The 15,600-nt window shown below is 41.4% G+C and overlaps 1 long non-coding RNA gene across 3 annotated transcripts; it reads right to left on the reverse strand.

Moving 5' to 3' along the window:
* Window positions 1-5,059: 5,059 nt before the first annotated feature.
* LOC143369506 (uncharacterized) lies at window positions 5,060-10,640 on the reverse strand. 3 transcript variants are annotated; one of them, XR_013085424.1, is made up of 4 exons: window positions 9,206-10,640; window positions 6,966-7,178; window positions 6,397-6,892; window positions 5,060-5,884 (listed from the first exon to the last, which is right to left on the reverse strand). It is a non-coding gene; the product is annotated as an uncharacterized LOC143369506 (long non-coding RNA). The 3 variants fall into 3 exon arrangements; XR_013085426.1 differs by lacking the exon at window positions 5,060-5,884 and having other exon boundaries at window positions 5,925-6,892; XR_013085425.1 differs by lacking the exon at window positions 5,060-5,884 and having other exon boundaries at window positions 5,925-6,892; window positions 6,962-7,178.
* Window positions 10,641-15,600: the final 4,960 nt, after the last annotated feature.

Genomic DNA, 15,600 nt, shown 5'->3' on the forward strand with positions numbered 1-15,600 from the left:
GACTTACCGAACCCCAAAATTTCATCAGCACCAAGCGAATAAACGAACCCAGGCCAGAGGGGTGAGGGGCTGACCAGGTCCCCAGGATGTCCAGCAGTTCCGAATGGTCCAGGTGGCTCGGCAGCTCCGGAGGGAGGGGGAGGAAGAACCAGGTCCCCAGGAAGTCCAGTGGATCCAGGTGGCTCGGCAGCTCCAGGGGGGAGGGGGAGGAAGAACCAGGTCCCCAGGAAGTCCAGTGGATCCAGGTGGCTCGGCAGCTCCAGGGTTCCCGGAGGTCCTTTAAGTCCGGAGGACCGACGACGACTGAGTACATGAAGATCTGTGAGCTCCTTATGTAGACTTCGAGGAATGATGTCCCCCGATCAAAACAAGGTCGACGGTTAGTTACAATTGCGAAATCCAGCGAATTCTTCGGCAAAAATGGATTTTCGGCTAAAATATCCATTCCAGTGGCTATTGCTGTGACAAATAATGTTAACAACATTTACACTAACCGCCCAGTATAAATTATTATTAACTATAATCGATAGAACGCGAGATATCAAGCAATTTGTAACATTTGGCCTTGGATTTGCAAATGATTTTCTGCGCCGACTGAATTCTCTTTTATTCACATTAATGTTAATGCTTATACATATCACGTAGTATTATTTATAATGTATAAATACGTTTTAGTTGAACTTAGTGTAAGTGAATAGTTGCAGGAATATTTGGAGAAATATGAGTGAGATACTTGTGAATTGAGAAATCACGAGATAATATGCACTATGCCATGCACACACTTCACTGAACCGATGAATTTCTCAGGGCTAGACAAACTTTTAAGACACTCATGCATCATGCAACTTTCTGCGAGACTTTTAAAATTAGATTTTACTGTAAATTTCAGTGTTGGCGGTAAACTAATATTAGGGGCAAACGGAATCCAATTATTATTACTTCACTGGAATGATTAAACAGTGCATTAGAAACTTGTGGGAATATCAGTAACAGCGTGAATTTTTAATACTTTTTTCGGCGCACGATACGTGAAAGGGTTCGCAAGGGTACGCAAAATGGATTTTCGGAGAGAAATCCGCGTGAGTCGTTGACCAACCGAGCCAAAGCATACCGTAACAAAAGCCTACCCTCTTATGTCAAACTCTCTCTCTAAACAAGTCACACGTATACAAGTACGCAACACCTTTCAGCATTTCAACACATTTCAGAGTAGTTGCTGAGTTGGACGCTGTTCATGAACAGAGGTCGCTAAATTCAGTCCTGAAATTATGGGTCGGTAACACAGATTGGGTGGCGACACGAAGTCCCATAAGGTGATGGGTCTATTCTATACCTCGTCTGTGCCAACATCCATAAGGTGATAAGTCTATCCTATACCTCGTCTGTGCTATTACGAAACAATCACAATTTTGATTTTTTCGTTCCACCCTACTCGCGAGCTCCCCGAGCGTGTGACACAAAATTACATTGGGGGATCGGTCTATCCTATACTTCGACGACGACTGTAGGCCGTCTGTACGGTGACGTTCCTTATCCGCTGTACAATTTGCAGCCAGACTGAATTATCGACGGCTCTGTTTTACCAAGCGGTGCGTTCTGACTTCAGTAGAATGATGACGGTCCTGGTCAGACCACAGAGGAGGGTACCTCACTTGTAACAGAACTTACTGTTACGATGAAACTGGCGACAAAGGTCACAGCCATTTGCTAGCATTACTTGCTACGTAATTAATAATGGTATTACAATGATATTTATGATACGATTAGTAACTGTATATCAAATAATGCAATAGCCCAGGTCTCACCACGAGTAGGTTGCTGTGAATAAAGACCTACCCTAACCACGGTCCCATCCATCCTCCATTTATGCAAAATTTAATTCTCACTTGTGCACGTCCTTCTGACACAGGTTTGCAAGACGGTCAACATTCGATCGCTCTGGAAACGAGTGTTAGAAGGAGGTTTTTTCTAAGTACCTGTCCGCGAGAAGCTGAGGGGAAACTTAATTGTAGGGGGGAACCTTATTATGAAGTACTTAAGTGCGCTACTACTTATAAATAAATGCCTGCCCGTACAATTGTGACTTACAATTGCAAGAATCTCAACGAGGAATATGTCAGTGAGTGACAACTATAAGTTGAAGATTTTACTGTCATCCACGTTATTATGTCTGTTTTTAATGACCGATAATTACCGTTACTTCGATTTTCGGTTTCCTATTTTTCTCGCTGTCGCCTTTTATTACTTTTCTTAGAGATAGTTTTTCCGTATGAAAAATAATCCCAGCGAATTGTCTTCAGCGATGTCCCGCGAATTATTTTCACCCCCTCTCGTGGAACGCTCGCTCTCCGTTAAACACTCGCATAAATTACGATTTAATCAGGCGCGAATTAGAGGGCAGAAGTCAGTGATGAAGAGTTTTCTCACAGGATGAGGAAACGTGTTGCGCGTTGCATCTTATTGCTCCCGGGATGATGCTTCCGTCAGATAATATACGGAGGTAGAAGCTTTTAACCGGTTGGTTGTTTCAGCCGCTAATTACTCGTAAATTACTTGCCAATTAAGCTAATCGCTTTTGCTACTTCGCGTTTACCCTTGGCAAGGACCGATCGAAATTTATATGTCCGCGGGAAAATTGAATCACACGGTCAGAGGTTTTTAATTGATACGCAATTCATTGAATTTACAACGCACGAGTCTATCTACGGAGTCCATGAGCGTGCACACGTGAATCCTTTTACAATAATGCTTAGGAATTAGGATTCCACGCAATTTGCCACGATATAAATGAACTATGATTTACTAATTGAATTATGTCTAGTTATAAAGAGTGTAGAAAACTGTGCAAATAAATAAAAAGGACTTTGAATATACATGTAAATTACAAGCACGTTCAGAAGATACACTTTATCAATCTAACATCAACAAATCTGCAAATTGCTAGTATCATCGAGTGACATTTGACGAAGTGACATTTCACTGTAGGTACATTTCCGTTTTCACGTACGTGATAACGTGACAAATGAATTATTGATTGCCGCAGCTTGAAATGCAAAACAAGACACGGTATATGATCGTGCAATGGCTAGAAATATATAATAATAATAATAAGTAACGAGGGAATAATTGCGCCTATTAACTATTATCAATCTGACAAATTGCAATTTTTGAGGCACGTAATTTCATACACGAATTTAGTTGCCGAGATGGAAGCAACGATATCACAATTCAATGGCTAACCAATCTATTTAATAATGTATAATTCCATGAATATTCCTGCATCCTTCTTTAACGATTCTACCCCTAAGAAACTTTCAATCAAACCCAGTTGCGAAGCTAATTTCAACAGAATTACTTCGCGACGAGGGGAACCATGCTCAACCACATCTCCGCCGTAATTTATTTCATTTCATGTTCATCTCCCGCTCAGACCCGACTAGTAATTCCTACTATTGCACGGACATTCTCGTTCAGAATCATCGCCCGATGTTGCATTCCGTTGCACGCGTTGCATGCCGCATTATCCGCGAATCAAGCAGAAAATTCGCCCGACGTGAGACATATTTAAATGATTATCCCTGCGCGGCCACTGAATCGCCGCCCGTACAACGACACGAGTAGCTCTTTGATTTCTATTCGAATTCCCTCCCCCGCAATTCCGCGAAAGAGTCCCGGTGATTTCGTTAGAATGCGTGGCGTATCGGCGATCGGTGAATTTCGCGCGATGCTCGGTGTTTTCCCCGATTAATTCATTAGCCGTATAACGAGCTGTCCCAGCTACGCGTGGATGTCCGTGCCCTTGTTCTCGCGAAATTGGACCGTTCGAGCGGAAACTGCTCGCCACTCGGAGCGTACATTTTAACAACGCGTTGCCCCGGCGTCGTCTACAGGTTGTTTCAGAACTGGGCATTGTGCCCTAGAGAGGCACGGTGACTAATCTGTGACACAGTCAAGACGTATGCAGAAAGATATCATCGAGATTAAAAGCTGGCAGATTTGTCTTTGGGAATTCAAATTTTTGCTTGGACTGTGAAAAGTGGCGAGAAAGGTAGATTGCGATATTTAATTATAGAATAGTGATAGTTGTTACATTTTTCATAATTTCAGCTTCCTGGGGCTCCATTTTCATCTCGACACTGAATTGAAACACCTTTTCCCTTCGAGAAAATGTAGGACCGTTTTGTGGTGGTCTACGTGCCATGGACTGTGTTAATGAACACACAGATGTCAAAGATACTTCTTACAAGGAGGTATGTTGATATATGTTGAGAGATATGTTGGATATGTTTTAGAAGACAGAAAAATAAGAAACAGGTGTCCTTTTATTTTGGCCTGTTTGCATGTTCAGGGGATGAAACCACCCCTCAAATTTCACGAGAATAGGTGGCGCCATCCTCCGATTGCTTTGGTTTTTTTGCCAAAGCAATCGGTGACGAACACCTGAAAGCCTTATAACTTTGAGGGGTGGTTTCACCCCCTAACTTTGAAAACGGGAAGCTATAAAAAAACACGTGTATGTTATTTTTCGATCCTCTAAAAGATATGCAAAAATTCAAAGCAATCGGAGGCGGACACCTGGGGTACTCTCCTTGTTAGTCGAATATTGTTGGTTCACCAATATGGTGCACTTGTAAAAGCAGCGAAGGTCCAAAATGGTAGTATTGGGTACCAACAGATCAGTGTTTAGACTCTGAGTGCACCGAGGTGGAAAGTCGATTTAGATTTCTAACTATATGACCCTATGGTAAATGATGAAAATCACATCTACGCGAGTTTTATTCTTAAAGGGAGCTTTTTAAAATTCTTTTCAAGTACGACATTAAGAATTCTATAGAATGTAGTCGACCTCAAAGCTATCCAGCACCAGTTTCTGATGCATGAAGCTTAGAAAGATCTCCATATCGTGAACCCGAAAAAGCAGCGTTTTGTTTATTAAACGCATCGAAGAGCAGCACAAAAGCAAACAAACTGGAATTCTCATACAGCGACGTTGCATTTCACCTTTCGTCTTGCCGTTCCTCGCGTCACAGGTAAAATATGCCTCAGTGGAGGCAGACACTTTTCAAAGCAGGGGACGATATATTTTGCATCTCGCCGTGCATCGCTCTTTTGTAACAATTAGGATCAGGACAGGGGAACAAAGGAAGTCGGTCGCCGTTTTTGATGCACGATTTCAGACGCGATTTCCTTTGACGTTTATTCCCCCCTCGGCCTAGCGTGTCCTTGATATGCAAAGATGTGTAAAGCTACGCGATAAATAAATATGCCCTGTATCTTTTTACGAGTTTAACTATTCGCGACGAGCGCGTGGATGGGGCAAGAAAGTGGATGGGGAAATTGGTTGCTCGCCTCGCGATGCATTGCTCTTTGATCCTGTGATCCCCTTTGAAATAGAAATTTTTAAATGAAAACGTGACGACGTTTAAAAATATTGTATTAAAGGGAGTAGGTTATGAATGGGGTAAGGTGACCTTAATTAATTTAATAATTTTTATATAAGACTGTAAATGAAATACATTTTCAAGATAGAATGAATTAAGCGGAAGGTGGGGTAATAATTAATTTGACGATCGTTTCGTTGTCCAACAATTCTCAAGCTCGAGGTTTGCTGCACTATTTTAACCCTTACTTCACGTTCCTCTGGGCTGCCATGTGCCATTCTCGTCAACAGTTGGGCTACTGTTCATCAGGAGCGTCGTGCACCGCTGTAATTTGCGGTCCTCTGACCTCGTCGGGGTGTCGCAATTATCCCCTAAATTGGCAGCTATGCAGAATCCACACTGAAATCTCAAATATCGCTGTCGTGTTTTGTTCGTTCGCCAGATCCCCGCCAGTGATTTCCCTTTTTAAATTCACTTCGAGAGACGCTCCTCTTTATTACCACCTGAATTTTAATAAATCTTTAAATTTGTTGAGTTTACAAAATGAAATTACAAAGTTGACACGATCGAAGAATTATTTACTACGTGTAATCTGTGCCAAGTGGAAAGTGGTAAATGTTCAATTTTAAATTTTATTTGTAAATTTTAAATTCGATAATTTCGAATGGAGGTACTCCGCGCAGACAAAAATCTGGCATTGGAAATGTCATAATATCTTTCTCGTAGTTGTCAAAATTGCTATAAACGAAATTGAGTCAGAAAAGTTTCTACTCCAGTTAGTGTGATTATGCAACAGTCATCGAAGCATATTGCACGTTTCCACGTTCACAGAAACCGGGGGTCGTCGTTTCGCTTTTTAAATATGTTTTCACGTCCATTCTCCAACGTGGCAGAATATTTATACATTTATAACGACACGGGTCTTTTCAAACGGTTCCGCAAAGACAGGAAACTAGGTCGGACAGGTGAGCGCCATGGCATGCAAATCAATTTCAGGACTTCGTCCTTTACTGACCTTATTTTGCGCTTCAGAGAAATGCACGGGAAAGAATTCCATGAATTATGTGCTCCGAGAAAGTTTTCTTTCTTTCATTCCAAGCTAACGAGCTACTGAATTGTACGTCGTTAAGTAACTGGTGAATTGTAGTTGTATATGTGACAGATTGCTTCAATTTACAATTCAATTTTTTAACATACTCAATATGGTATATTCATATTGGCTTTATGAATATTATAGAGATTTATGGGATCATTAAGAACTTCCAAATTAGCCCGAAAGAAAATTACGCTAGTGCGTGGATTACTAAATGTTATTAGTTTTACAAATTTGCACCGTCTTTGTAACTTCGCCTGGCATATTTTCCAAATTGTAAAGAAGGGTGTCTTATAGTTTAATTCCCTTGGAGTATCGAAATATATACAATATTACGGATATCATTGATTAATTCACTGCAGACTTTTCTCCCGATTAATTTTCCAGATAGAATATCGTTTTGAAGGCTTGAAGCAGTCTGAAAAGGAAGTAATATACCTTTTATATAATATATCTATGACTCTGCGAGACGGAGAAAGACACCCACTTACGGATTACCATGATATAGGGTACGATCTTCGTCCTCCATTCGGAAGGATCTTTTTTATTCGTCGTATTTCCTTCAGGATGCATGGATCAATCCGAAGATTAATTTCAATCGCTGAATGAGCCTTTGAAATCGATCTATTAATAAACGACGAGCAGAGTGAAGAGAAACGAGGTCATCTTGCCAGAGGAGTGATAATTTTTTGTTCAGGGGCTATCTATAACAGTAATTATCACTAGTGACCAAAGGGAAGTAATAAAAATACCGACGGGTGAGAAATTTATAAAAGGGAGTAAAAAACGGGGAGACGGGAGGTAAGGTAATTATTCTGTTAAAAAAATGTGTTAGGTTAACGATTATATTGATACTACTAATAAATCAAACACTGTAGAAAGTAACGTTTAAATAAGTAAACATCTAAGAGTTTCATGGTTCACGAAATTCAATTTGTGACTTTTGGGGAACGTTTTATCGCCCCTGCTTTAAGCTTCAGTTTATACTTCCGAAATGCACGTATAATTCTGATAATAAAAACTTTATAGCTCTGCACAAACATCGTAGTGTCTACTCTCAGACGAGTTTCAGTTTTACTTCTTAGCGGAAAGCTGTTTCCGCTAAGCACTCGTACCTTTTAACACAGACATTTTTTTTTTATAATCTACGATTTTAAGCAATTCCTTTTCTATTTTATCTCATTGGTAGTTCCAAGAAACGCTAAATAAATAACTTCTATGGTATACTAGTCAGACAAATGGTCGAAAACGGGGAATGTTACGGCGTTCATCCCTCAAAAGTGCGTTCGCATAACTTTGCTGGAACGACGTCCTTAGCATCATGTAAACAATCCATAAAGGTACTTCCCGTTTCTCGGTATTCGACGGCTCGCGTATTTTTTTCAAGATGCAGCTTCGTATCGATCGCGATGAAAGAACGCCCTATTTTTCTCATTCGAAGATGATATTCGGTGGCTAAGTGTCGCAAGCTCGTAATCACCTGCGTGCCCCGAGAAACGCACGTTGCAATTCCGAAGTACGAGAAATGTCACAGTTTACGAGAAAGTGAAACACAAACGTGCGAAAGCGGTGCTGCATAATGGGCATCACGCGAACTTGTTTGACCAGCGATTGCAGCATTACGCAATTTAAGAACGAGGAACGCTCCTATATTTTTGCATCTACTTGCTCCACTTTCCTGCGGAACGCTCATATCTGACCCCACGAGTGGAAGGTAAATATTTAATCGTATCGACTTAGTTCGTTTAACGCGTTCGTTTAACGTCTCTATTGAAGCGCAAACGTTTGGTAGCCATCCCTGTGCTGTACACAATTTTTCTATCATCAAGAATCGCAAGAGCGGCGCTTAAATCGAGGTGGAGCTTTCCTGCTTCCACTCCACATTGACATTTCTCTTTGCCGATTAACAGATAATCTTCGAAAGTCGATTACATATTCTAGAGGACTTCTTGGGAGCAAAAGGTGTATTATACCTACGATATTCCCAAAGTTTCATAATTTTTCAGGTTTCCGTGGTCTGCATCTTCCCCTGCAACTTAGGTGGTCAGCTTTATTCCAAGTGTTCTTCGAGCAGCATCAAATTCAATTAGCGATACAAGCGTGGTCCAATTAATGAGCACTCTAAAATCTTATCAAGCGCTGTTGACGAAGCTTCTAAATGGGGAGGGCATGCAAATATTCGCGAGGATGTCCACTTCTCTGACCACTTGAACAATAGAATCCTCAATTGAGAGGGATTACACGGGGACACTGAGAAAACGGGCGACTGGAGAGGAGATAAGGAGGGAAGGTAGTAGCCAAGAATCGTATTTGCATGGAATTGCATCAGAATGTGTAGAAACTGCGTGGGTGAACCACTGTTGGTCGCGCCCTAAGGAGTTGGATGTAGAAGGATGATTTGATAAGGGTACATGGGGGTACATTTACATCGACGCGCACTCACACGACCTCACACCTCTTGCCCAGCTTCCTCTGCCCTCTGAAATATACTCTGTACCGTGCAAACGCTTCCACGCCTCAGTAAAAATATAACTCATACAATGTCTACCAACCGAGAGTGATAAATTACGTAAGTTCCATCTCTAAGCCTCATTTCCTCGTAAACGAACCTATTATTCTACACTGTCCATTTATGTATGTATTTCATTTAGAGTCACTGAATTCAGAAATTTTCCAACTCCATTTCCAGATCGGCGATACCATGCGAAATAAATATATTATCAAAAGTTACCGTTACTGCTGGAAAATTCAGTTTCTTTCCTTAAATTCATCTTCTGCCCAAGTAAATTACTCGTCCCCTTCAACATCCACGTCTATAATCTCACCATTAGGCAAACGTACACATTCGGTTGCACGGAATGGACCCCTGCACGGTTCGAATTGCCATCCAGGGTGGTTTCTAGCCAAAAAATGTCCCAGTTGACAGGTTGTTATCGTAGCACTGGTCGTTTCAGCAGATTAAGCCACCGCCAGCTTCGGAGGTTCGCGCAATACGAGATCATCAGTTAACGAGTTGCCAGCACGGTAGCGTAATGACGTGTAAGGCGTGAACTACCAAGTCCCTGTGAATTTTCCGACGCTGATGCCCCGTCAATCTCTCTCGTTCTTCCCGTATCCGTACGTACATAAACGAGATAGGAGGCGTATACGAAGTTCTGTACACACTGGGTCGATATACCGCCCCGAACCACGGTCTCACGACTATTCTGTCAACTTCCAACCCCCATTCATCGTCCGACATCCCTTGCACACCAGGCCCGAGCGAACGTTAAGGAAATTTTTGCGCAAACATCGGGGGCGTTTGAGAAACGAGTTTGGAATCTTGTAATTTTCAAAGAAAATTACCTTTATACAGGGATGTTTAAAAGACGGTTTATTTCAATTCAGTGATCGACGGTGAAGATAACGTAGTTAATGTAGGGGTATTAACAAATGTTTTAACGGAAAGGTAAAGTTGCTAAGGAGAAGTAAGGGAGGCTAGGTGGTGGTACAGACATGCTGAATCAGAACCTCTTCGGTATCCTATTTAGACGAAATTTGTCCGTGTACAAAGGAATCGTGGATTCCTTCGAAAGTGATTTTCTACACGAGTAGATTTGCGTGGGCAAGCGGTACCCGTTGATTCGGGGAATATCATTTTGCAAAGGGTGATTTGTGAAATGGGATTTTGAGGGAAAGAGGTGGAGAGGTTGAAGGAGACTGATCTTAGACTCTGCGATGTGATTTGGGTAAAAAAAAGGAGAGGCAAAGTGAGTTGAATGTGAAATGAATAAAATGAGAACGAGGGATATATCCGAATTTTTGGGGAAGGAAATATCAGTTTGAAAAATTTCAGTCTAAACAGGATATGTTCCATGTTGAATTATGTTCTTGGTTCATCATTTTTTAAAGAGTATTATTAACAGTCGACACTTGAATGTTTACCGATTACTCTGTGGCACAAAATACTTTTCTGTATAAAATCCATCGTAGTTTTCTTATTTCGCAATGTTTCCTCAGACATGTTCATTCAATTATTTTAATACTCCGCTTATTCGCATGTGTGCACGTGATTCTACATAATTTATGACTACGTGATAATATTACCTCCCAGAAGTTCCGTATCAATTTCCCGACAACCTCGTTCGTGGTTACACTGCATCTGGCCAGCCACGTTGCTATACATTCACGCGCTCTACCTACAGGCTGTGAAAAATGTAGTAGCGATCACTTTTGGTAAAATGAACGTTAGTTACAAAGTTCGAAATAAAATTTTCTCCGCTATTGCTACTTAGTTCTATGAGCAGGAAGACGACAGTTTCAAAAGGTACACGCTCCAGTCGAATAATTTTTGTTAAGTTAGTATCCTGACTCGTCTGTATTTCTTATTCTCCGAGTCTCAAGAACACCATACATAAGGTGGATGTCCCAATTTCTGCTCATGTCCCCGTTTCTGATCATTTCCTATTTTTCTTATTATTATATGCGTTACGTTTGTACTATAGTTGCAACAAAATAATTCTAATAGTTATCTTCATCTACTCTTCGGATAATCTTCATCACAACTCTAAATATCCTTCCACCTAACACTCATTTCTGAAGACTCAATTCCCTAACCATCCACCTCCATCCCCCTACAAACTCTGTCCTCTGAAAACACCAGGAGGAAACAGAAGATCACAGTGCCCTAAATATAATATAACATCCCACATATTTATTTCTATCTACCATTTACTTTCCACCACTGCTTCAAGGTCTGGGTTGGCACCCTTAATTTTCCCTCGTTACTCTCCTCTACCCTTCCATCCTCGTCGTTACTTGCACCTAACTTTACTCACAACCTAACACGCGTCTTCCAAGGCAAGATTCCCAAAACTTCCACCTGCATCCCTGACTCCCCAAGTGTCTCCCTTGAAAATACCACCGGGCGAAGTGGATCACGAGTTAGGGGAAAGTTCCTAGGCAACTCGAGACAGCCATCGCGGACGCCACACTTGCGTGGCTCTATAGGTGCGCCCGATGGTTGCGGCAGAAGTACCGGGAGAGTTTGGCGGTCTGCGAGCACAATCGGGCAAACACGTAGAACGGGAGGCGGGTGTAATCCGGGATTTCCCATTTTCTCTCCCACTTCCTGCAGACCTGCCCGTCGATCCGATGTGATTATCGCGCGGAAAAATGACAGCGAAATGTACCGTCGATCGCGGTGGCCCGCGCCATGGGATCCGACATGTGCGCTGCTACACGAAATTGTTAGGAGATCCGCGGATCTGTGCGCGGAGAATGCTCGGCGCCGCGCAATTGTGTTGCTTTCCATCCGCACGACTTTCGAACACAAAGCAGAGGCTTAATGTTGGATAGATAATAGTAGAGCCGTCCGTATCCGATCTAATAGAGATACATAAATGTTTGGATAAAGGAATTTTCGGATAATATAGAACAATCGTTTCTCTGCTATTAAACTTCATTTATTTAAATAGGGATTAAGAAAATCGACAGTTTGTTCAAATATTTATGCACTCCACATCTGTTTGGCTGCTGAATTACATAAGTTAGGTCTCTAAAAGTAATTGGTTATGTTCAGGACTAGTTTCGATCGGACAGAGGAACGTATATGAAGGGTAAGGGGGAAAAACAAGGAATATCACAAAACAGTTTTATTGAGAAAATCAAGTTTTAATATCTCAGTCCATCAGTAAAGAAACAAGGTTTAATGAACTTAACTGTATTGTTCAGAACACGAACAAGTTATACTCTAATTAGGAAACAGAAAAGAACTGAGCAGAAAGATAATTGTTTTACATTGTTTTAATATCTCTCAAGTGGAACACTGCAGAATACTTTAACAAAATAAATGTCCACTTATATTATTGTTAAAAGAGGGATATGTACACAGTGACGTCCGAGAGCTCCTCAAGTAGTGCAAGCTTACAGTAATCAGAAATCCATAGTGCAAGTAGGAAGACTGGGGACGTTCCTTGATTTGTTCCAGTGGAAGGTGGACATTCCCCTGTTTTAACCAGTACACCAAATCTTCAACGTTGTCTTATGTGGACCATTCTACCTTATAACCTATTGTGGTTCGACAGTTCTGTGGCCCCAGTTGCCACCAATAAAATTTTAAGGTGCTCAGTGTTGGATTTCCTTATTCGATGCTCAATGTGTCGTTGTAAAGCTCTTGGATTTCAGGTTTCTTTACTTAATGACCTCCTTACCGTTGCAAAGTGCTTAGAGCTCGGATAAATCTTTTCAATCAACAGTCTATTGTTTCGAAGTGCTGAAGACTGGATTTCTTTGTTCTATTTTAAAATCTGCTGAACCAGTAGGAATCTGAAAGCGTGTAGAAAATGGACTCTGCAGCAATAGTTTATTTCTTAAAACTAATGAAACTGGTCTAAGAAAAAAACAGCCATGAACGACTATTTGCTTTCAAGAGACACTCTCATAGATAAAGATAAAGCATAAACAACCGCCCTTTGCATAACACTTGGTTCTCGTTTCATGGTCTACAATCATCCCTTAAAGTACTACAAACAGCGCTGCACACCCACGGTATGTTTTTTCCATTCCCCTGGCATGTATTATCTATCGAAGCATCCGTTTTAATTCCTGACGGTACACAAAACAGCGTTTACATAAGTTGTGTGAAAGTATTGCAAACAAATGCGTGGACATTAGTGTTTGCCTGCGGCGAAACGTGACAAGAACCATTTATAAACGAATTAACACACACCGGCGTGTTTTCCGCAGCCGGCAAATAGTTTGCAGCCGCGTGACGCGATATTTGCACGCGCGTAATAAACGCTCCGCGAAAGTTGCATCCCCGGGCGATCTGGCTGAATGGCGTACGGTCGCGTGGCGCATAATTGCCAATCGATTTCGACCGCGATGGGCATCGAACTCGGGCAAATTGATGGCCGAATGCGAATCGATTTAATTGCGCCCGCGAGAGGACAACCAACGTCTGGGGGAAGCGTGGCCACTCCTGAATACCTCAGGAGTTGACCGCGATTCGGTATTCAATGGCTGACAGTTGACGGCGTAATTCGCGAATTTCGCAAATCGCGCTTTCAGCTTCATCTGAATTTGAACGGCCCATAATAGTTCCGATGCTTCCTTTCATTCGAGGTGGTAATCGGATCTTCCCTTCTGTCCTCTTTTCTTCTCTCTATTATCTTCGTCATTAGAAATTGCTTTGCTATCGCCGCTTAGAAAATACTTCACGAAGTAGTTAAAATTTTGGACGCAGCCAACTAATGAATTTTTAACGAATAGGATAATTCATAATTAATTACTGGGAATAACGAGTTAAAGCGATTCTTAGAGAGCCTTACGCCGGGATGAAAGGTATTCCCGTTAATTTTGAATGCATGGAAATTTTGTGCCGAAGCTATTAACTCGAGCTGGGCGTAATTGATTTTAACGGGACAAACAAATAATTATGCGCCGTTCTGGGAACGCAATTTGCGATTTAAAGCAGTAATTATTAACGCCATCGGAGAACCGCTGGCGGTCTTGAAACTTGATTTCAAGCGGCGTCGAGCGAGATACCGATGTGAAAAAGGAACCACAGTATCGCCCGTGAAAGTTAATTACGAAGTAATTAACGCCTCTTGAAACTCCCGGGCAGAAGTGTCAACCAATTTCATAAGTACGCTCTATCGGAAATTATTTTCGAAGTTACGCCCCCTTAAAGGACGCTTTTTTTCCCCCTGTCCCTCTGCTCTATAGCTAGACGAATTCAATCTATATCCTATATCCGGGCAAATCGAAAACTGTTTGTGTAAACTGCACTCGAAATGAATATCGAGGGAATAATTGTGAAACTAGTGCAATTATCGAAACGTCGCAACAATTCGATGGAGCATTCCGCATAAAATTCAGGGGAAAATTTATTAATTAAGCTATTTAGGTGAAGTGAACCATAATTTAATATTCCCACGATATATCCGCAGTTTACTCTACTGTAAGCATGAAATTAATTAACGCGTACGCCTCGGAGAGCGCGAAACGTCGTAAAATTTAGCGACCGCGAGATCGCGAAATGAAACGAACGCGTATAAATTTTAATGAAACGCTGGTCGTAAGACGGATTAATCGCCACCGAAAGAGGTGTTCTACCATCGTCAAACCGGAGCTTCTGAGATTACGTCAAAGACGTTTTCCACGGGATGAGAATCGTAGGGGTGTTCTGCGGGCGAGGGTGGAAAAAAAAATTTCATCAAATCCTAGCTCGCCGGATATTTTATTAAACTCCGTAACTGGCATAACGAGCGATTCGTTGGTTTAGAGCAGCACTATTTCCACGCCTGAAATAATTATGAAGCCATATAACGAGGAACGGTATTTTGTATGTTCGGAACGAGTGGAGATAAGGGGGATGTTTAAATGAAGTTAATTCAATATTCAAGTGGAGAACGCAGAAACGTGTGCAATTACGAGTTATATCTCTGTTTTTAGGCTTGTACCTCACGAAGTCACGATTCGCCAAGTTTTTTCTGTAAATTTTATTACTTCTTGCAATTGAAGTCAAAGCGACCATGTCTACCTTTGTCAGTGCTGAATGTTTAGTTTATCAGAATTACAGAAGGGTAATTAAAGGCAGGATTACAATGGGAGCTAATTATACATCCGAATGAATAATTGCAAATAATTTTGCCGATGATGTATAATAAAAAAATAAAGCAATCAGTAAAGGAAACCTGCACATTGATCTCTGATTTAATTCTTTTCTTGATAATGGTCGCAATACTGACCGAGACGTTGGAAATTTAATCTTAAAATTTGCACAATAGCTTTTATTTAATCTCTTAAAAATAGACCGAACCGGTGCGCCGATAACATTTACTTTTAAGTTTTATAAATGTTAAAACAGTGCTCCTATTTAAATGCTACAATGGAACAGTAGATTTTTCACCATGGAATTCATGCGTAATCCTGACAACTCAGCCCCCCTTTTCCCATTACTTTATCCATAGGAACTTCGCCAGTGTTCGCTATGTAATCTGGAGGCTTGCAGTTGACACGCGATTTTTCGCGAATATGCCGAGCATAACGAAATGCAACGGCCTCGCTGTGAAATAATAAAAGTAGTTACGTAACCTTAATGGCATAAAGGTCGGCGTAACGACGTTGGGAACGTTTTTTTTC

Source organism: Andrena cerasifolii, chromosome 5 (assembly GCF_050908995.1).
Source record: "Andrena cerasifolii isolate SP2316 chromosome 5, iyAndCera1_principal, whole genome shotgun sequence".
Taxonomy (NCBI): Eukaryota; Metazoa; Arthropoda; class Insecta; order Hymenoptera; family Andrenidae; genus Andrena; species Andrena cerasifolii.